Genomic DNA, 22687 nt, shown 5'->3' on the forward strand with positions numbered 1-22687 from the left:
TTTTAAGATCTTAGCAAATTTGGGGGAAGAATCATTTTGAAAACCTAACCTCTGTAGGCCTCATTTTTCTCATCTGTGAATGGGGGTAGTAAAAATACCTGTCTCATAAGATCATTGGGTATATTAATGCAAGTAACCTCTTTAGCACAGTACCTTACATGGGGCACTCAGTGTCTGTTAGATATTTTTCTAATATCAACAATTTGTTAAAGACAGCAGTTGCTTCAATAGAAAAGTGGAGTCAGCAGATCTGGATGATTTCCTTGCAGTTTAATAAAACAACTGGCTCAAATCAGCCCGGCACACCAGTTATTATGAGATCACATAAAAGATCAGAATGTTCCTAAAAAGGGAGAAAACTTAGGCTAAAGTGTCATATATATTCATATATATATATATGAATGATATTGAAAATTACAGGGAATAAAAGAGAAAGATTAATACTAAAGTCAATTTGAAGGCCCCTTGAAAAGAAAATGGTTTTATATTTGTAAAGAATAAATCCTTTCATATTACTCTCATCCAAGTTACTGAAACACTGAAGACTGATAGATCTGCAGTTGAATTTAAAAAAGAGATCTACATCATGATTCCAGAAAAATCTTAAAAAATTTTCCAGAATAATAGATTCCAGATTCTTTATGCTCTTATTCTAGGCCAGGTATATCTAACACCTTTAACATTTTTATTTCATTTAATATTTACAATATCTCCATGTTAGTAGATATTATTAGCTCCACTCTGCAGATTAGAAAACTATCCAAGTGAAAAATAAATATCATTTTGTTAATGTATATTTTAAATCTTTTCTTCTCTAATAAGTCCATTTTGAACCTATATACTAACCTTTCTCACTTTCCATCAAAACAAAATAAAATTTAAAAGTACTACTTAAATTCTATGGCTCTCTTTAGCTATATCTTACTTCTCACCCTTTTCATTATAAAGACATAAGGTTGGATTTTGCCTAGACAAAACAATCAGAGAAGATGCTAGATTTTATGTGAAATACATAACCAAAGTTGCATTACTTGATTTTTGAACCCCTCACATATTAAGAATATAAAATTAATCCAGGGTTAGAAATAAAGGAGAATATTTTTGTGAGACAGATATTTGAGGAGAACTTCTGGAGTGCTGTGAGTCTATCTCCCCCTTTCCTTCTGCCCACAGGAATGAGGGGTACAACTTCTTAACTCTACATCTTTTAAGAGGGACTTCAAGGGGACCACTTAAGGAATCTGATATATATGTAGCTAGATATGTGTATATATGTGTGTGTGTGTGTGCATATATATGTATATTATGTATATGATAACACATGAATGATTCCTAATATGCATGCATATATAATATAAATGTGTATTTGTGTGTATATATTTGTGTATTCTCTGCAGTTGGAGGAAATTGTAAGCTTGTGCTTGATTTACACCTGAGAAAGTGTGACCTGCTGGTGGTGGTGTCCAGCAGTAAGAGGCTGTGAGTTGTGTTATTGGAGACCGTAGTGGGAAATTTGCAATAAGCAGCCAAAAAAGAGGCACTGCCTGGGTCAAGGGAGTTGTTTTCAGAGGGTCCACCCAAGCGTCTCTACAAGATGCCCAGGGAAAGAAAGAATCAGTGTTAACAGAGTATAGAGCCATATAGAGTGTAACAGTACCAGTCAAGACCTGTTCTCAAGACATTAGGAAAAAAAAAACTGCTGTCAAGTGGAAAGGAGAGAAGGCAACCACCTCTGTCTTGGCCTGGGCTCCCTAAAAATGAAAGTCCTATTGAAAGCTTATATGTCAAGACTGTATTGGAAGGTGCAATCTCAATATGGCAAGATCAAGGGAAAAGGGAAGTAAGGCAGGCAGGGAAAGAGGAAGTTCCTATACCAGGTGGCACATCACTGAGCATGCTATAGCTTCACCAGGACACAGAGCTGGTTGCTTGTTCCTAGGGCACGTCTTCCAGACAGGCATTGTCGAGCCACTGTTCCTTAGAATATTCCCTCAACAGAAGTAATAGAGAGGCATTCACCTGCTGGTTTTTACCCATATGTGGTCACTCTTTGGTTCAAGTTCAACTCCTGAGGCATTAACTTCCCTACTTTTGACCCTTGACCCAGGTTGTGTTTTCAGGCCCTCTGGACAGCCACTAGGAAAGCCAGACCTTGTGCCTTGCAGTGCATGGCTTCCTCATGAATGTGGAAGTGGGAGGAGAGTCAGAGTCTCCACAGGTCCAGTTAGGTGGGATTAAGTGCAGAACCAGTGAGAGTACATCATGGCCAACATGACGAAGCTGAAAAACCTAACACGGTGTCAGTATATGAGGCAACAATGAAGGTTGCTGAGGCTGCCCTTGAAAGTGGCTGAGGTTTAGAAGGCAGGTGGGGCAAGATGAGGTGCCTCTCTGAAATCCCCCTCTTCATGGAGGGAGGAGGAACATATATTTATCTTTGAACAAACCTTGAAAGTTTGTTTATTATGTTGTCGGGACAATTTTACATATTGAACTGAGGCTGAAATAAGAGAATTTATTATGAGAATCTACCTATGAGAATAGATATCTATGAGAATCTATGAGAATTTTTACTAACTGAAAGAAGAGTCATAGAATCTGCCTAGTTTTTATCCAGGGGCATGAAAGGATTATCCACACTGAAGACATTTAAAGAGATAATAAAATTAACTTCACAAATGTATCTTAAGATTTCTGCACTTTCAAGTCATTGATTCTGCTCCAAGCTCTTAAAATGAACTTTATTCCACTATCTCTGCTTCTTCACTTCCCATAGCTTCCTCATGCACCACCATTATTCTTTAGCTCAAATCACTTCACTCGAGCTACTCAGACGAGTATTACCACTAATGTTATAATTGCGCAAACTGATAGCTCTTTTAAGTCCCAATATCACTTGATTTCTCTGCAGCTTTTGTCTGTGCTCACCACTATTTATTTTTTTAATATTCTCCTGTGTCAGATTCTAAGATACAAAGCTTCCTGGTTCACTTTCCACCTCCTGGATCAGTCCTTTGAATCTCCTTCTTCTTCTTTTATACCCACTCCCTCTTCTATACCCAACTTAAAAAAAAAATTAATGACCTTTGGGGTTTACTCCTCAGCTCGTGCTTTCTTGACTCTGTATCTTTCCCCAGGATGAGTTTTCTTTTCTCTGCCAACCCCCAGCAACTATGAACTCAAATCCCAGAGAGCTCCTTATCTATAGGACATCTCTCTTTCAAATTCAACATGTCCCAAAACTGAACTCTTCATCTTTTACTTCCAAACTGGCTACTTCTTCCGGAATTTACTATCTTGATTTATTGTACCATTAATCACACCACCACCACCACCACCACCACCCCGCTGAAGTCAGTAACCTGGGAATGATCCCAGACTTCTCATGGACCTTCATTTCCACATCAAAGCAATCACCGAGCCCTGGAGATAAAACCTCATGAATCTATCTGTTCCATGTCATCCTCACTGCTACTACCTTAGATTAGGCCTTCAGTGGGTCTGACCTGGATGTTACCTTAGCCTCTGACAGCATATTCCTGAAACCATTTCTATCATTTTAAATTTTGGATCTATGCTATCACAAGAGATGTCTTTATAACTTTTTTCTAAAAATAAAATTATAAAAACTCTTCCAACTCTCTTTGGTCTATAAAAGAAATGACAAATTTCATAGCAGCGCAGTCAAAGCCCCTATGATCTGAGCACTGTTGATCTACTAGCTTTAGAATAAGAGAGTAATATAACAAACACAGAGCATGTACTTTACCATCATCCAGTCCTGGGTTCTCATCCTGGCTCTGCTACTCACTGTCTGTCTGACCATGAGCAAAGTAATAACCCCTCTGAACTTTAGGTTTTTCATGGGCAAAATATGGGTCAGTGTATATAACCATGGTGAAAATTAAATGGAACAATGTATGTGATGCATCCAGCACATAGACAATGATCAATACATTTTCCTTTCCTCCTTCCCTCATTTTATTCCCTTTACCTTATGTGTCAGCATGCTGGTAGGCACGAGATACCTTGAATTTATTTTTTGGTTCCATCCATTTATGTCATATAATATTCTCTGTAAGAGTAACTCCCTCTTTCCTGCTGGAAAGTTACTTCTCATTCTAGAAGACAAGGCTGCAGGGTCACTTCTGCAAAGCACCCCCTAACACCCAAGACAAAGGTAAACACTCCATTCTCTTTTTAAAACCTCTTTCCATATCTTGTCCAGTTGCCAAGTCAGCTCTTATGTCACTGTTTCGTAATAATGAGGCACTTGGGCGTGGAGGGTACATAGCCAGTCATGTAATGCTATTCTTAAAAGCTGCCATGATACCAATATAAATTTAAAAAATGCATAAAAGCACCTCTGAAATGATCTTCTCATTATTGTGAAATCATGCATTGGCCAACTGTTTGCATGATGGTCTTTACCATTAAAAATGAGTGTGGGAAATTTGTATGGGATTGACTGAAAATTATTATGTTTTATAAAACAAGACTTAGGAGGAAAGGCTAATTGTACTGATATTACTCGGTCCAAAGAGGAGGTAGAAATCGTTGAATAACAGCTCTCAATCATGTTGTATTTTAACGTAGAGGAGACAACTGGGCATTTTCTGGCATCAGTGAGGACCAGATGATTGTGAATAGCGTAAATTGCCACAGGAAATGTAGATACAGTAACAGAAAAATTTCTTGAGGGTGAAGGATACTAAATAATGAAGTATTTCCTCCAAGTGGCTGTGACAATTCCTCAATGCCATCTTTCCAAGTTTGTTTAACAGTGATTCCTCTTGAATGCTGGAGAATGGACCAGTTTGCTCATCAAGGTCTTCTCCACCCACAGGATCCCATGAATGCCATCAAATAAAGAAGACTTCACTCTTGTGCAAATGTGAGCATAATAAGTTTTTCTTAAAGCTATTAAACCCTTTGTATTGTAAGCAGTACTTGCACCAGGGGAGACTAAGGTTCACAGATGGATAGCATAAACCCATATAATTATACTACATATCTGCAAATAATTAATTTGGCTTTGTGCATGTAATTTGTGTGTCATTGCCCAAACATTCCCTTACAACAATACAACTCGAAATGTGCTGAACGGGGTGACAAGCTCTTTAGTCGTCATAGTGACATATTTCCAGAATAAGTGACACCAGACCTAAAAGTAGACAGTTGGTCTGTCTTCCATGAGGCCTAAGAGTAGTTAATAGGTGATTGAGGAGTGATTGTAAAGGCGAAGGGGTTCCAGACAGAGAACTGTCACGTCATGAGCCAACAGTGTGTGGGAAGTTGGCAGCCAGTCAGATGGAGACTAAACTGGGCTTTACTACTGCTCTTTACTTCCAGTGAACTGGAGACACGCATCTCCTAATGTGTTTTCTCTTTCCTTTCCTTCCTACTGATGATTATGACTCAGTATGGCGACTGACCAACTTTTCACTTCCACACATTCTGATCTGACTTCCAACCCCCCTCCCTAGCTCTAATACAGTTTTGCCCCAGAGCAGTGGCTGAGTCTAAATCTGCCAATGGCAGCATGTTATCTGCTCCTAACATTCTTGGACTAGGATCAAAATGACGTAACCCTTCAGGGAAAGTTCAGGACTGCTTTTTGCAGCTATATAGCAGCTGCCTGCTGACTATAGAATGTTGTAAGAATGGGCTCAGTGGTTCTTAACTAGGGGCAGTATCACCCCTGATGGGGTTTGTATTTGTATGGGGGCCTTTTGGCACCATTGATATTTGATAGCCAGAGATGCAAATGTCTTGTAACATTTGGGACAATTCAGCAACACAAAGATTTGTTTCACGCCAAAAGCCAATAGTGACTCTGCTGAGAAGCAGGTTAGATTTAGAACTGCCCCAATGTTGGCCTGAATAGCCAGGAAGCAACCTAAAGGCACCTTGCTTCTCTGCCCAAGGAGATTCTATGTGAAAGAAAATATGGTTCTATTTTATTTGCCTGAGAACCAGACTCTTATTATAAAAGGGGACAATTAATTTCATCTAAGAACTTGAGATCATAATAGGAGATCTAGACCCAGAGTCTGTTGAGGGCTTTGAGCATTTCTACTATTCCAGTCCAATAGGAAAAAAAAACAAGTGCATTTGAAAGGTAAGTGTCATTTAGTGAAAATCCCCTGTCTCATAAAAGCTTTAGAAAACTCTATCTTTGAATACCGCTTCAGCACTTATTAGCTGTGTAACCTTAGCCTATGTGCTTACTCCTGGACCTCTATTTTCCTATCCGTAGAAGTGTTATTGTACCACATGGGTTGTTGAGAAAATTAGTTTAATGCTTAAGTCCCACCACAGTATCTTGGTGCTTGAAAAATGGTAGCTAGCTAATAATAATAAATAATTATTAATATTAGTAATAGTGTAATTATTCAGAGTAAGAAAAAATGAACCCTATTATCTGAGTCCAACTGATATTCCATTCAATGTCTTCTGTAAAACAAATGTAATACTTAAGCCTTGATGAGATAGTAAACAAGTAACACTCTTTGGTAATAAATGTACAAAATATGTGTGGGGGAGGAAATGTGGTAAAGAGGAAATTACTTTGGTTTCTGGTACTATTTTTTCTTTATATTAATTGTATGGCTCCTTCCCATCCCAGGTCTGGTTGCCTTTAACTTTAGAAGCTGAGAACCTCTTCGGGGGCTAAAGATTCAATTATTCACTGTTATAATACTATCCATTAAAACCCTCTACTGTGAGTTTTGTTGCTGTGAGCTTTCATTTAGAAGAACTATTGTGTAATTAGCCGCATCTTGGTATAATTCAGTTTTGGAGGGTGAGAACATTGAAACCATGGGCCCTTGCTCTATTCATCCATCATGTCCATCTGTGTACAAGAAAGAGCTATACTACGTTGAAGTACAGATATTCTTAGGGAAAAAAAATACAGTGCTCAACAAGATGACTTTTTGAATTCATATAAGACAAATAATTGTCCTGTGTCATTTCTTCCTATCAATTCCAGATGCATGCAAAGATTTACCAGACTTTTCAGTAGTTGCTTTGCTGCTCTTGTCTCTAGTGAATCTATAAGAAGATCTATTTTTCTCCTGAAACATTACTCTGTTGCCCATTCTCTCCTACATGGCCGAAATGTTCAGGTACAGTGGTTGTTGATGTGGTGCAAGGGCGCTGTCCTAGCTGCATAAATGGTAATACAATTTTAAGTTCTCTAACAGAGACTTAGAAGATGCCAATCTAGTTTTCAGTTGTACCTAAAGGGATTTGCTAGAAACTGCTTTAAATAAAATAGGACAATGCTTAAGAAAAGGCAGCTTTCAAGTTACATGCATGTCCCAGAGCCTTTTCTCACAGGGGCCTTAGACTTAAGAGTTTGGCCCCTTCCACGGCTGCCTCATTCATAGCCTGTGTTCTTGATTCATAAAAATAGAATATATGTTATTTCTCCATAAGTATCAAGTGCAGGATCCCAGTTGGTTTAATAAGCCATTTATAAAGCATTGAAAAGCTGAAAAATTGGAAAAATATCTTTAGGGGAATATTGGTTGATTAAGTCAATTATCCAAAAAGAATAGCATAGAAAAATATACAGTTCAATTATATGTAACATAAATTGTTAGTGTTTTATAGTAATTATGCATAACATTCAACTTTATTATTATATCACTATAATAATGTGTTATATTATAATTTCATATTTAGATTTAATGAATAACTAATTGACCATGGTTAATCATTTTAAATAAAGGGAAAGAGTTATTGGTCAATGAGTTAAGGTGATCAGAATATAAAACTTTATTGTCTACCTGAACATGATTCCTGTGGAGGTAGAGACAATATTCTCAGTACACTGACTGCACTTCTGTCCCCAGAGTTGTATTTGCATTCTAAAACATTGGAGCAGGTGGAGCTAAGGCTTTGGGAGGGAGGGGTCAGCAATCTGGTCCTTACTGTTGTCTGTCTATTTATGCAGCCCTGAACCAACTGTCCCATCTGGTCCTTAGAGCTTGCAGACATCTCTGAACTATCTTCATTTCTGTCTGCAGGGTCCCTTCAGATTCTGACACAACTGAGGTTTGAACAGGACTGGTTAAAGTGCTGGAACTCTTAACCAATTCGTTTTAAGTGACTTTGTGATCATCATGGTGTAGCTGCCACTTTTGACATTAAAGGTGACTAAAGAAATTGTGACTGTGAGCAAGAATGAAAGGGCCTGATTGTATCAGGCGCCAAAGCATAAGATACCACCTAAGAAAACTCAGAACCGTTTGGGAAGAATTTTTTGAAGGCTAGATCAGGCAGAAATAGAACGAGATCATATTGATGATTATTGTTGTTATTACCTTATCTTACTCAGGGGTTAGTATAGTCTGTGAAATATGAGTTTAACTCATCTTTCTAAAAATTCAAAAGATAAAAATGATACATATACAATGGATAAGAGGGAATTTTCATCAGACTTCCAGATCTCAACTCAATTCCTTTAAAAAAATTGTCGTGTAATTCCAAGATCCTTATGTTTTCAATCCCCATGGACAGCTCTTCAGAAATTCATAAAGATGTAAAATGCTTCAAAAGAGATGGAGAATGTTCAGAACAAGAGCAGGGAAATTATCACTTGATAGGTGATGAGCATTGTGAGAAACAAGTTTGCCTCTTTTCATTCCTTTCCTGGTTATCTTTCCCATCACATAAGGAAGAAATGAAACACCAGAAAGAATCAGGTTATCATCACCTACACTGGTTCCTGTCATTGGTTAAGTATTAATTTAATAGCGCATCCTTCATAGAAGAAGCTGCTTCCTGACTCACCGTTCCTGGTGCGTACGTTTTGAGCTGTTTCCCAGGCATGCCACAAAGCAGGAGGATTTTCTTGGTCACTGTGGGGCCTGCTCCTCTAAAGCAGGAGTTTCAATCTTCATTGTTCTGGTTGCAGAACCCTTTGTTTAAAAGCCCAAGATGTAAACCAGATGAACACAGAGCTGCTCTGTTTGAAGCAGGCACTTGAGGGGTCTCATTGTTTTGCTCTTTCACTTCTCCGAGGGCTCTGAAGACCCTTGCTCTATAGCAATTCTAACTTCCTTCTTAAAATCAAATTCAGGAACACCATGGGCTTTCCCTGGAAGGAGAATGTCCACATGGAGAAGCACAGCTTACTGAGTGTCTCTCTCTGCTTCCTTTAGTTTTACATTTGATTTAGTCCCATTCCCACCTTTGTGATGTGATCCCATTAAGCCGTTGGCCCTGGGCTTTTCTTCACAGACATGATAAGGAAGTGATTTTCTACTACTGAGAACCAAGGAGCCACACTCTTAAACTGTAGGCCCAAGAAGGATAGAGACTGTGTCTGTTTTGTTGAGGGTTGCATTGCTGAGGCATAATGCTGCGCCTGGCACATATTGGGCATTCAGTCAATATTTGTGGACTGAGTAAATGAGGGGGTAAAGGAATAACCAGTGGGGGAAAAGCACAGAGAGTTCAGGAGATAAAAAAAGTGCAATCAACGAAGTATGTATTTTTCTAGAGCTGTTATGGCAGCCTTGACACTAGGCTTGTGAACTTGTCTCATCTCATTCTCCATTTTGAGTCAGATGGCCCCAAGGGGCCCTCACAGCTTTACTTGGGCTGTTATGACTTATTGCTTAGCCAGTTTCACTTAGTACCATCTTAAAACTACCCTACGGGGATGGTTTATATACTCTTCTCTATGGCGTACCTTAGTACACCCACGATTGAGACAAAGGGAGTCTGATGCTTTCCCTCAGTTAGTGGAAGGCACTGCTTTACTTTATGGGTTTTTTTTCTTTTTTTCTTTTTGCTTGTTTGTTTTGTCTACGAAGTACTAGAAATTACCTCATCTATCAGATTAGCCCATTCCCCATACATAGTAGATGAGCTTGGCTCTTGCAGTCCTGAATATATAACTGTATTTAAATACAATTCATTATAATAAGAATGATATTTATAGATTAATAGTAGCAAATATTAATAGCAGCAAAATGATCCCCTGATATCTACAGAAAGCACTCAGAATAGGGGAAGGGTCATTGGAGGGTGGAGTAAGCTAAATAATGCTCCCCCAAAGGTATCAGTTTCTAATCTCTGAAACTTGTAAATGTTACCTTATAAGGGGGGAAAAAGAAGGCCTATGTAGATGTGATTAAGTTGAGAATTTTGAGACAGGGAGATTATCCTGGACAATCAGGGTGGACCTTAAATGTAATGTCTTATAAGAGAGAGGCAGAGGGAGGTTTGATACAGACAATAGAGAAGAAGATACACATGCAGAAGAGAAGGTGATGTGAAGACAGAGGCAGAGACTGGAATGATGAGGCCACAAGCCAAGGAATGCTGGCAGCCACCAGAAACCGGAAGAAGCAAAGAATCGATTCTCCCCTAGAGCCTTCAGAGGGAGTGAATACCTAGTCAGTCTTTGATCTTGGCCCAATGACACTGATGTTGGAGTTCTGGTTCCCACGGTGGTGACAGAATAAATTTTTATTGTTTGGAGCCACCAAGTTTGTCATAATTTGTTTCAGTAGACACAGGAAACAAAAAGAGAAATGTACCCTTTTAAGATTTGCTATTACATGCTCTTAAATTTGCTCATTGCCAAGTGTTTCTGGGTTTAGGAACATATGAATGTATATACACTATTGGGATTACCAGCTATTTCTTGTGGTTAAAATATGCAGGGGGTTTCCAAACCTTAAAAGATGAGAGAAACTTTTGAAAGGCCAGTCACCATAAAGAACAATTCTCGTCTGTAAAAGTTGAGAGAAGAAAGGATGAGGCTCAATTTGAGGAGAGCATTCTGAGAGCAAACAATGGGATTGATGGCAAATAATTGGGATTATTCAGGGGACAGACTTCTTAGCGGGATTAGGCAATTAGATGCTACTGGGGTGATGGGGAAGTGGACTAGGGGACTTACCTGTTAAATGAAATATGATATTTATAAATTAATGCTAGGGTTGGGGGACTTCCCTGGTGGCACAGGGTTAAGAATCTGCCTGCCAATGCAGGGGACATGGGTTCGAACCCTGGTCTGGGAAGATCCAACATGCCACAGAGCAACTAAGCCCATGGGCCACAACTACTAAGCCCGTGTGCCACAACTACTGAAGCCTGCGTGTCTAGAGCCTGTGCTGTCAATAAGAGAAGCCACTGCAATGAGAAGCCCGCACACTACAACGAAGACCCAAATGCAGCCAAAAATAAATAATTAATTAAAAAATTTTTTTAATGCTAGGGTTGGTGTTACCTTGATATGCAAGCCCTCTAGTCTTTGCATGCAATGAGCCCTGCTTGTCCTCCCATAGGTAAATAACTGGTGAATACCTGTGAGAGCCAACACTCAGTGCAGGAGGCACTTGTTAACAGTAAAAGGCACCAAACATTGACACCCCTTGTTGGATAGCCCCTCTGTTGTTGAACCTTGAAGCATCAGCCCTTAAAGACCTCAGTTCAACTCAGGCCAGCCTTTCTCCTCTAATGGAAGAATGAGCAATTTCTGCTGCTTGCTAAATGTGCCCAGTTAGCCTGTGGGCAGGAGCAGATGACCCCTTCCCACCAGATGCATCCTTTGACTTGCCCACAGGCCTTTATGGTCTTTTTAACTTGAGCTATTCCAGTGGTGTGTTCATGGATACATCTACATTCTCATGAGTTTTTTCATGACTCAGAACCTTCTTTCTAGGAGGCCAGGCTGGAGTAAAGCACCAGTAAAGCATCTTTAGTCTTAAAGCAAAACAAAGACATTGGGCTTTCTTTAGAATCCTGTTCTAGCCAGGCTTTCTGTATAAATTATAGATGTGAAAGCTCCTCTAAACATTCTGGGTAGTAGAAAGTACATAATAGTTATCTTGACATTTTAAAGCCATCTGTGCATAAGCTTTAAATTCTCATTATGTCATATAAAAAGGAGAATGTTCACACATAGGCACTTATGATTTCTAATTACTCCATAGTTCTGGAATTCTGAGAAAAGTTTTTGAGTTGGAAACTAATCATGTGAGAGACTTCGCAAAATCTTTACATTTGCTTATAATTGCTATAGGGCTGCTCCACGTTTGTGGTAAGGTAGGACCCTCCAACTTGCCATGTAACTTTCTAATTTTCTCAGTTGATCATAAGTTTTTTATACTTCTATATTCCAGAAAAATAATTGTGTTGTCATCACTGTGGTGCTGATGAGTAAAGCTTAGTCTTACTATGATCCTGTAAGATGTTTGATTTCCTCTAGCTTTTGAAGTTCATAAAATTACAGTTTCCAGCAATGTTTTAATATTTCTCTAAAGAAACAGCAAAGACATAAAACTCATGTTTGTTTGATTCTTCTCTGTACGACAGGCTTTCAAAGTTCAGCATCTCTGGAACTCCAAAATTCCCCACTCTAGAAGATGAATGGCTAATTGGATCCTAGTATGTAAGAAAATACTAGCAAAATAGCAGTACATACCAAATATTTCTTTTCATGATTCTAAAAGCAGTCAAAACATATTTGTGCTTCTAAAACAACAGTGAAGAGTATGCATTAGATTAACAGTCTTTCATTTGTTAGTAATTTTGTTACATGCTGCTTGGAAGAGATTAGTTAAAGCTGTTATTTCTGGAAAAGAGGGTCAGAGACAGCATAACACCCTAGTAAGACATACTAAACTTTTTTATTTCCTCATTCATTCATTAATGAAATATTTTTCTTAGTGGCTACTTTGTGTTTGATAATATGGTACATTTTTGCAGAAGAATGCAGTGAAACAGTGTGTCTATGTCAACCTCTGCAGTTAAGGAATTTATAGGATTAAGGTGCAGTGTAGATATTAGTATAAGTACCATAAAGACAATAATTATTAACAGGTATTGAGCTCTATGTGTCAGGCAGAAGATATTAACAATAAAGTATCTTTTCCTTACAATAATATCTAAGAGAGATAAAAATTTTCTGGTTTTATGAGTGAGATATCTCAAGCCTAAGACTCCATGGTTTAGTAAATTGTGGAACTGGCATTAAAACTAGGTACTTCTTCTCTAGAGCCTGGCTAATATATCACTCTGCTAGAATGCTCCTCATTACAGTTTATAATTAAGTACAGTGAGAAGCGTCGAGTTAATTAAGCTTCATTTTAAGAGGGAGAAATCATTTAAGATGGAATCAGTCACCAAAAGTTTTGTTAAAGAGGTTAGCCTATGACATGGATAAGCTTGGGTTTGAGTATGAAAGAAGGTGAAGGAGGTGTTTGTAGGTTAAAGGTACAGAGGTGAGAAAGAGTGAGGATGGTCAAGTAGATCAGAGTGTATACATATACATGGGGAAGTAATGGGAAGCTAGGTCCCTCCCCACCAACATTTTATTATAAATCTTTCCAAATGCACAGAAATTAAAAGAATTGTGCAGTGAACATTCATATACCACCACCTAAATTCTACACTTATTTTTAGTATATTTACTTTATCACACATCTGTTCATCTATATATCCATCTTTCTATAAGTCAATCCATCTTACTTATTAATTCATTTCAAATTAAGTTGCAAACATCAGTACACTTCACCGCTAAATACTTCATCATGTATATGAGTAAGTGGGTTCAGTATTTGTTTACAGTTATTTTTTTAAGTAGAATGTGTATACAATGAATACACATAACTTAAATATACCATTCAATGAGTTTGACTACTCACATACATTTATAAAACAAACCTCTATCAAAATACAGAAATTTATCGTCACTCCAAAAAATTATCTTGTTTCTGTAGTTGGTTAGTTTTTGTAACCGCTGCCTCAGAGGCAACTAGTATTCTGAGAGTTGTTGACCTTAAATTTGTTTTGCCTTTTTTTTTTCACTTAGCATACTGTTTTTGAGATTCATTCATTTTATTGTATCAGTAGTTAATTCATTTTTACTGCTGAGTAACTTTCCTTGTATGAATAGTTTGTCCTTTTGTCTACTGATGAACACCTGGGCTGTTTTAATTTTGAGGCTATTATGAATAAAATATGCTATTAATATTCCTGTGTACAGTTTTCTTTCCTTGGAAAAATACCTAATAGTGGAACTGCTGTGTCATAAGGGAGTTGTGTGTTTAGTTTTATGAGAAATTTCTATATCTCTTCCCAATTTCCATTAAAAATGTATGAGAGTCCTGCTTACTCCATATTCTTGGTAACATTTAGCATGGCAGGCAGAAGCTAAGTGGCAAAAACTAAGTACTGACTAGGTTGTGAAAGAACCAAGTTTTGTGGCTAAAGGCTCCATCTTAATTAAGTAGCTGGGAGTCACTGAGGAGTTTGATCTAGAAGAGAGCCTAGGGAATGTGGTGTTTGGTAAGATAAGCTGGTAGTGGGGTACAGGGTGGTTTTGAAAAGTAAGGAATTATAGACAGAGGCTAGGAAGGTTGTTGTAAGCATTTAGGCATGATCTAATGATGATTTAGACTAAAACCAAGTCAGTGGACATAGAAAATTTAAAAAATGAAAAACCCTATGAAGAAGTAATTTAAAGTGTTTGGTGCCAACTGAGGGGTATGTGAAGAGACAAAAAAATGCTACATCCTGTAATGAATTTCCTGTATCAACTTACATTCCCACCAACAGTGCAAGAGGGTTCCCTTTTCTCCACACCCTCTCCAAAATTTACTGTTAGTAGATTTTTTGATGATGGCCATTCTGACTGGTGTGAGGTTATACCTCATTGAAGTTTAGATTTGCATTTCTCTAATGATTAGTGACGTTGAGCATCCTTTCATGTGTTTGTTGGCAATCTGTATATCTTCTTTGGAGAAATGTCTGTTTAGTTCTGCCCATTTTTGGATTTAATTTTTTTTTTTTGGTATTGAGCTGCATGAGCTGCTTGTATATTTTGGAGATTAATCCTTTGTCAGTTGCTTCATTTGCAAATATTTTCTCCCACTCTGAGGGTTGTCTTTTCGTCTTGTTTAAGGTTACCTTTGTTGTGCAAAACCTTTTAAGTTTCATTAGGCCCCATTTTTTTATTTTAGTTTTTATTTCCCTTACTCTAGGAGGTGGGTCCAAAAGGATCTTGCTATGATTTATGTCATAGAGTGTTCTGCCTAAGTTTTCCTGGCCTTACATTTAGATCTTTAATCCATTTTGAGTTTATTTTTGTGTATGGTGTTAGGAAGTGTGCTAATTTCATTCTTTTACTAGTAGCTGTCCATTTATCTCAGCACCACTTATTGAAGAGGCTGTCTTTTCTCCCTTCCATGTTCTTGCCTCCTTTATCAAAAATAAGGTGACAATATGTACATGAGTTTATCTCTGGGTTTTCTATCCTGTTCCATTGATCTATATTTCTGTTTTTGTGCCAGTACCATACTGTCTTGATTACTGTAGATTTGTAGTATAGTCTGAAATCTGGGAGCCTGATTCCGCCAGCTCCGTTTTTCTTTCTCAAGGTTGCTTTGCCTATTCGGGGTCTTTTGTATTTCCATACAAATTGTGTAATTTTTTTTCTAGTTCTGTGAAAAATGCCACTGGTAGTTTGATAGGGATTGCATTGAACCTGTAGATTGCTTTGGGTAGTAGAGTCATTTTGACAATGTTGATTCTTCCAATCCAAGAACATGGTATATCTCTCCTCTATTTGTATCATCTTTAATTTCTTTCATCAGTGTCTTCTAGTTTTCTGCATACAGGTTTTTTGTCTCCTTGGGTAGGTTTATTCCTAGATATTTTATTCTTTTTGTTGCAATGCTAAATGGGAGTGTTTCCTTAAATTCTTGTTCAGATTTTTCATCATTAGTATATAGGAATGCAAGAGATTTCTGTGCATTAATTTTGTATCCTGCTACTTTACCAAATTCATTGATTACCTCTAGTAGTTTTCTGGAGGTATCTATAGGATTCTCTATGCATAGTATCATGTCATCTGCAAACAGTGACAGTTTTACTTCTTCTTTTCTGATTTGGATTCCTTTTATTTCTTTTTCTTCTCTGATTGCTGTGGCTAAAACGTCCAAAACTATGTTGAATAATAATGGTGAGAGTGGGCATCCTTGTCTTTTTCCTGATCTTAGAGGATATGGTTTCCATTTTTCACCATTGAGAATGATGTTGGCTGTAGGTTTGTCATATACGGCCTTTATTCTGTTGAGGTAAGTTCCCTCTATGCCTACTTTCTGGAGAGTTTTTATCATAAATGGGTGTTGAATTTTGTCAAAAGCTTTTTCTGCATGTATTGAGATGATCATATGGCTTTTCTCCTTCAATGTGTTAATATGGTGTATCACATTGATTGATTTGCATATATTAAAGAATCTTTGCATTCCTGGGATAAACCACCTTGATCATATTCTGTGATCCTTTTAATGTGCTGTTGGATTCTGTTTGCTAGTATTTTGTTGAGGATTTTTGCATCTATGTTCATCAGTGATATTGGCCTGCAGTTTTGTTTCTTTGTTACATCTTTCCCTGGTTTTGGTATCAAGGTGATATTGGCCTCATAGAATGAACTTGGGAGTGTTCCTCCCTCTGCTATATTTTGGAAGAGTTTGAGGAGGATAGGTGTTAGCTTTTCTCTAAATATTTGATAGAATTCACCTGTAAAGATATCTGGTACTGGGCTTTTGTTTGTTGAAAGATTTTTTTTTTTTTTTATAAATTTATTTATTTTTGGTTGTGTTGGGTCTTTGTTTCTGTGCGAGGGCTTTCTCTAGTTGTGGCAAGCGGGGGCCACTCTTCATCGCGGTGCACGGGCCTCTCACTGTCGCGGCCTCTCTTGCTGCGGAGCACAGGCTCCAGATGCGCAGGCTCAGTAGTTGTGGCTCACGGGCCCAGTTGCTCCGTGGCATGTGGGATCTTCCCGGACCAGGGCTCGAACCCATGTCCGCTGCATTGGCAGGCAGACTCTTAACCACTGCGCCACCAGGGAAGCCCTGTTGAAAGATTTTTAATCAAAGTTTCAATTTCAGTGCTTGTGATTGGTCTGTTTATATTTTCTATTTCTTCCTGGTTCAGACTTGGAAGGTTGTGCTTTTGTAAGAATTTGTCCATTTCTTCCAGGTTGAACATTTTATTGGCATATAGTTGCTTGTAGTAACCTCTCATGATCCTTTGTATTTCTGCAGTGTCAGTTGTTATTTCTCCTTTTTCATTTCTTATTCTATTGATTTGAGTCTTCTACCTTATTTTTCTGATGAATCTAGCTAATGGTTTATCAATTGTGTTTATCTTCTCAAAGAAGCAGCTCTTAGTTTTATTGATCTTTGCTAATGTTTCCTTCATTTCTTTTTCATTTATTTCTGATCTGATCTTTATTTCTTTCCTTCTGCTAACTTTGAGGGTTTTTGTTCTTCTTTCTCTAATTCCTTTAGGTGTAAGTTTAGGTTGTTTATTTCAGATGTTTCTTGTTTCTTGAGGTAGGACCCTATTGCTATAAACTTCCCTCTTAGAACTGCTTTTGCTGCATCCCATAGGTTTTTGCTCATCACTTTTTCATTGTCATTTGTTTCTAGGTATTTTTTTATTTCCTCCTTGATTTCTTCAGTGATCTCTTGGTTATTTAGTAGTGTATTGTTTAGCCTCCATGTGTTTGTATTTTTAATCGATTTTTTCCTGTAATTGATATCTAGTCTCATAGTATTATTGTTGGAAAAGATACTTAATACGATTTCAGTTTTCATAAATTTATCAAGGGTTGATTTGTGCCCCAAGATATAATCTATCCTGGGGAATGTTCCATGAGCACTTGGGAAGAAAGTGTATTCTGTTGTTTTTGGATGGAATGTCCTATAAATATCAATTAAGTCCATCTTGTTTAAAGTATCATTTAAAGCTTGTGTTTCCTTATTTATTTTCATTTTGGATGATCTGTCCACTCATGAAAGTGGGGTGTTAAAGTCCCCTACTATGATTATGTTACCATCGATGTCCCCTTTTATGGCTGTTAGCATTTGCCTTATGTACTGAGGTGCTCCTATGTTGGGTGCATAAATATATACAATTGTTATATCTTCTTGGATTTATCCCTTGATCATTATGTAGTGTCCTTCTTTGTCTCTTGTAAGAGTCTTTATTTTAAAGTCTATTTTGTCTGATATGAGAATTGCTACTCCAGCTTTCTTTTGATTTCCATTTGCATGGAATATCTTTTTCCATCCCCTCACTTTCAGTCTGTATGTGTCCCTAGGTCTGAAGTGGTTCTCTTGTACACAGCATATATATGGGTCTTGTTTTTGTATCCATTTAGCCAGTCTATGACTTTTGGTTGGAGCATTTAATCCATTTACATTTAAGGTAATTATCGATATGTATGTTCCTATTACCATATTCTAATTGTTTTCAGTTTGTTATTGTAGGCCTTTTCCTTCTCTTTTGTTTCCTGCCCAGAAGATTGCCTTTAGGATTTGTAGTAAAGCTGGTGTGGTGGTGCTGAATTCTCTTAGCTTTTGCTTGTCTGTAAAGGTTTTAATCTCTCTGTTGAGTCTGAATGAGATCCTTGCTGCGTAGAGTAATCTTGGTTGTAGTTTTTTCCCTTTCATCACTTTAAATATGTCCTGACACTCCCTTCTGGCTTGCAGAGTTTCTGCTGAAAGATCAGCTGTTAACCGTATGGGGATTCCCTTGTATGTTATTTCTTGGTTTTCCCGTGCTGCTTTTAATACTTTTTCTTTGTATTTAATTTTTGATAGTTTGATTAATATGTATATTGGCATGTTTCTTCTTGTGTTTATCCTGTATGGGACCCTCTGCGCTTCCTTGACTTGATTGACTATTTCCTTTCCCACTTTAGGGAAATTTTCAACTATAATCTCTTCAAATATTTTCTCAGTCCCTTTCTTTTTCTCTTCTTCTTCTGGGACACCTATAATTCGAATTTTGGTGCATTTAATGTTGTCCCAGAAGTCTCTGAGACTGCTCAATTCTTTTCATTCGTTTTTCTTTATTCTTCTCTGCGGTAGTTATTTCTACTATTTTATCTTCTAGGTCACTTATCCATTCTTCTGCCTCAGTTATTCTGCTATTGATTCCTTCTAGAGAATTTTTAATTTCATTCATTGTGTTGTTCATCATTGTTTGCTCTTTAGTTCTTCCAGGTCCTTGTTAAACATTTCTTGTATTTTCGCCATTCTGTTTCCAAGATTTTGAATCATCCTTACTATCATTACTCTGAATTCTTTTTCAGGTAGACTGCCTATTTCCTCTTCATTTGTTTGGTCTGCTGGGTTTTCACCTTGCTCCTTCATCTGCTGTGTGTTTCTCTGTCTTCTCATTTTGCTTAACTTACTGTATTTAAAGTCTTGTTTTCACAGGCTGCAGGTTCATAGTTCCCATTGTTTTTGGTGTCTGCCCCAGTGGCTAAGATTGGTTCATTGGGTTGTGTAAGCTTCCTAGTGTTCTAGTGGATGAGGCTGGATCTTGTCTTTCTGGTGGGCAGTACTGTGTCCGGTGGTGTGTTTTGGGGTGCCTGTGATCTTATTATTATTTTAGGCAGTCTCTCTGCTAATGGGTGGGGTTGTGTTCCCTTCTTGCTAGCTGTTTGGCATAGGTTGTCCAGCACTGTAGCTTGCTGGTTGTGGAATGGAGCTGGGTTTTAGCATTTAGATGGAGATCTCTGGGAGATCTTTTGCTATATGATATTATGTGGAGTCAGGAGGTCTCTGGTGGGCCAGTGTCCTGAACTTGGCTCTCCTGCCTCAGAGGCACAGGCCTGACACCTTCCCGGAGCACCAGAACCCTGTCAGCCACACAGCTCAGAAGAAAAGGGAGAAAAAAAGAATAAATAAAATAAAATAAAATAACTAAAATAATAATTATTCAAAATAAAAAGTAATGAAAAATGGAAAATAAAAGAAAGAAGAGAGCAACCAAACCAAAATACAAATCCACCAATGAAAACAAGCGCTAAAAACTATACTAAAATAAAAAACAAAAAAAAACGAATAGACAGAACCCTCGGACAAATGGTGAAAGTGAAGCTATACAGACAAAATCACACAAAGAAGAATATACATACACACTCAGAGAAAGAGAAAAGGAAAAAATATATATATCTATACTTATAAAAAATAAAAGGAAGAGAGCAACCAAATCAATAGACAATCTATCAATGATAATGAACTCTAAATACTAAACTAAGATAAACATAAGACCAGAGACAAATTAGATGCAGAAAGCAAACCCCAAGTCTACAGTTGCTCCCAAAGACCACCGCCTCAATTTGGGGATGATTCATTGCCTATTCAGGTGTTCCAGAGATGCAGTGTACATCAAGTTGATCGCGGAGATTTAATCCGCTGCTCCTGAGGCTGCTGGGAGAGATTTCCTTTTCTCTTCTTTGTTTGCACCAGCTCCCAGGGTTCAGCTTTGGATTGGCCCTGCCTCTGCATGTAGGTCACCTGAGAGCATCTGTTCCCACCCAGGCAGGATGGGGTTAAAGTAGCAGCTGATTAGGGGGCTCTGGCTCACTCAGGCCAGGGGGAGAGAGAGGTATGGAATGCGGGGAGAGCCTGCGGTGGCAGAGGCCAGCGTGACGTTGCAACAGCCTGAGGCGCACCGTATGTTCTCTCGAGGAAGCTGTCCCTGCATCACGGGACCCTGGCAGTGGCGGGCTGCACAGGCTCCTGGGAGGGGAGGTGTGGAGAGTGACCTATGCTTGCACACAGGCTTCTTGGTGGCTGCAGCAGCAGCCTTAGCATTTCATGCCCGTCTCTGGGGTCTGCACTGATAGCTGCAGAGCTTGTTTAGGTGGTGCTCTGAATACCCTCACCCCAAAACAATTGTCTCTTGCCTCTTCGGCAGTTCCAGACTTTTTCCCGGACTCCCTCCTGGCTACCTGTGGCATACTAGGCCCTTCAGGCTCTGTTCACAGAGCCAACCCCAGTCCTCTCCCTGGGATCTGACCTCCGAAGCCCAAGCCTCAGCTCCCCGCTCATCCTGGCAGGTGAACAGACAAACCTCTCAGGCTGGTGAGTGCTGGTCGGCACCCAGCCTCTGTGTGGGAATTTCTCCACTTTGCCCTCCGCACCTCTGTGACTGCGCTCTCCTCTGTGGCTCCGAAGCTTTCCCGCTCCGCCACCCGCAGTCTCCGCCCACGAAGGGCCTTCCTAGTGTATGGAAACCTTTCCTCCTTCACAGCTCCCTCCCACTGGTGCAGGTCCCATCCCTATTCTTTTGTCTCTGTTTTTTCATTTGCCCTACCCAGGTACGTGGGGAGTTTCTTACCTTTTGGGAAGTCTGAGGTCTTCTGCCAGCATTCAGTAGGTGCTCTGTAGGAGTTGTTCCACATGTAGATGTATTTCTGATGTATTTGGCGGGAGGGGGGTGATCTCCATGTCTTAGTCCTCTGCCGTCTTGAAGGTCTCTAAGAAAATTATTGAATGTGTGTTAGTTTTGATGAAAAATAATATTTTCAAAATACTTTTGTTTAAGAACTCATGCACATAAGTTGTGTAAGAAACTGTGTTGAAGGTATTTTGGGTTTAAAATTTATGCCTATGAGCTGCTTCAATACTTTATTCTAAAATAATACATTAGTGTTTAGAACTTCACAGTGAACACTTAACTCACAGATTCTGCTCTTTATTGACATTTGACAATGTCTTTGAGAAATTACCTTAACATATTGTATTCTGCCTTTGCTCTGCTATGTTTGGAGCAGGTGCTGCTAATCTAAATTCTTTAGAAGGGAAAACTGTTCTTATTGATTACATGTGGCTAAAAATGAAATCTGGAAAGCTTTGTCATTCAAGGGGTGCCTGTCTCCACCCCAATCTTTGTCTTGATTATGTGGTTCTCTTCCCAGCAGCTCCCTTCCTCTGCTGGGCTGCTGCACACTGCACAGATGTTTCTCCTATTGCTGCTACATGGTGATTTTTCAAGCAGTTTCATAGACAGATATTTCCAGATGTGTTCCCCCATTTCTCTGCATAGAACTTTTCTCCTTACAAAGAGCAGATCGCACTGCCTCTCAGGCTTTTGATCTACTGACTATAGAAAAAACAAACAGCACTCATTGATGTTGTGTTTTGAGGGGCTTTGGCAATAGCACACACAATAAGTGTCTTCCTCACTCTTTGAAACACTCCTGCAGATGTTTTCCATGGACTTCTCCACCCAACAGTTTTTATTCTCACCCCAGCTCCTCCTTCCTGAAGGGAGGATGGATTAATGTGGTTCAGCCTCTGTTTTCCATTTATATTACTTTAAGACTCTCTTTACCTGAACTTTGAGGTTAATGGCAAAATTTAACTCTTACCAAATCAAGACCTAGTTAATGTCGTGTGTCAGTAATAAGGTAAATAATTTTAGGAAATGTGTATTTACTGTCAAAAGAGAAATTTTAATTTCAATTACTTACTTAAGAAATTTATTTACCCAAATTTAGAGGGAAAATTATGTACCCAGATTGTCTTAGCACTTAAATACTTGTTTTTCCACACATCTACCCTTCTATCCATCCACTCATCCATTCATGCATGACTATTCACTACCTGATAATTGAAGGCCTACCAGGTAACAGACATTGGGGATACAAAGATGGAAGAGTTAGAATCCTTGACCTCGGGAAGCTCATGACCCAGTCGCAGAAACTAATGTAAGAAATGAAATATAAGTTCTTTGATAGCAGTCTGTATAGAGTTCTGACAGGATGAAAGGAAAGAGCAGTTGGATGGTTAAACTATGAGGAGGTATATCTCCTCCTAAATCAGATACCTGTTTGTCCCTCTGGATAGCC

The sequence above is a fragment of the Leucopleurus acutus genome (assembly GCF_964270905.1).
Source record: "Leucopleurus acutus genome assembly, chromosome: 15".
Taxonomy (NCBI): Eukaryota; Metazoa; Chordata; class Mammalia; order Artiodactyla; family Delphinidae; genus Leucopleurus; species Leucopleurus acutus.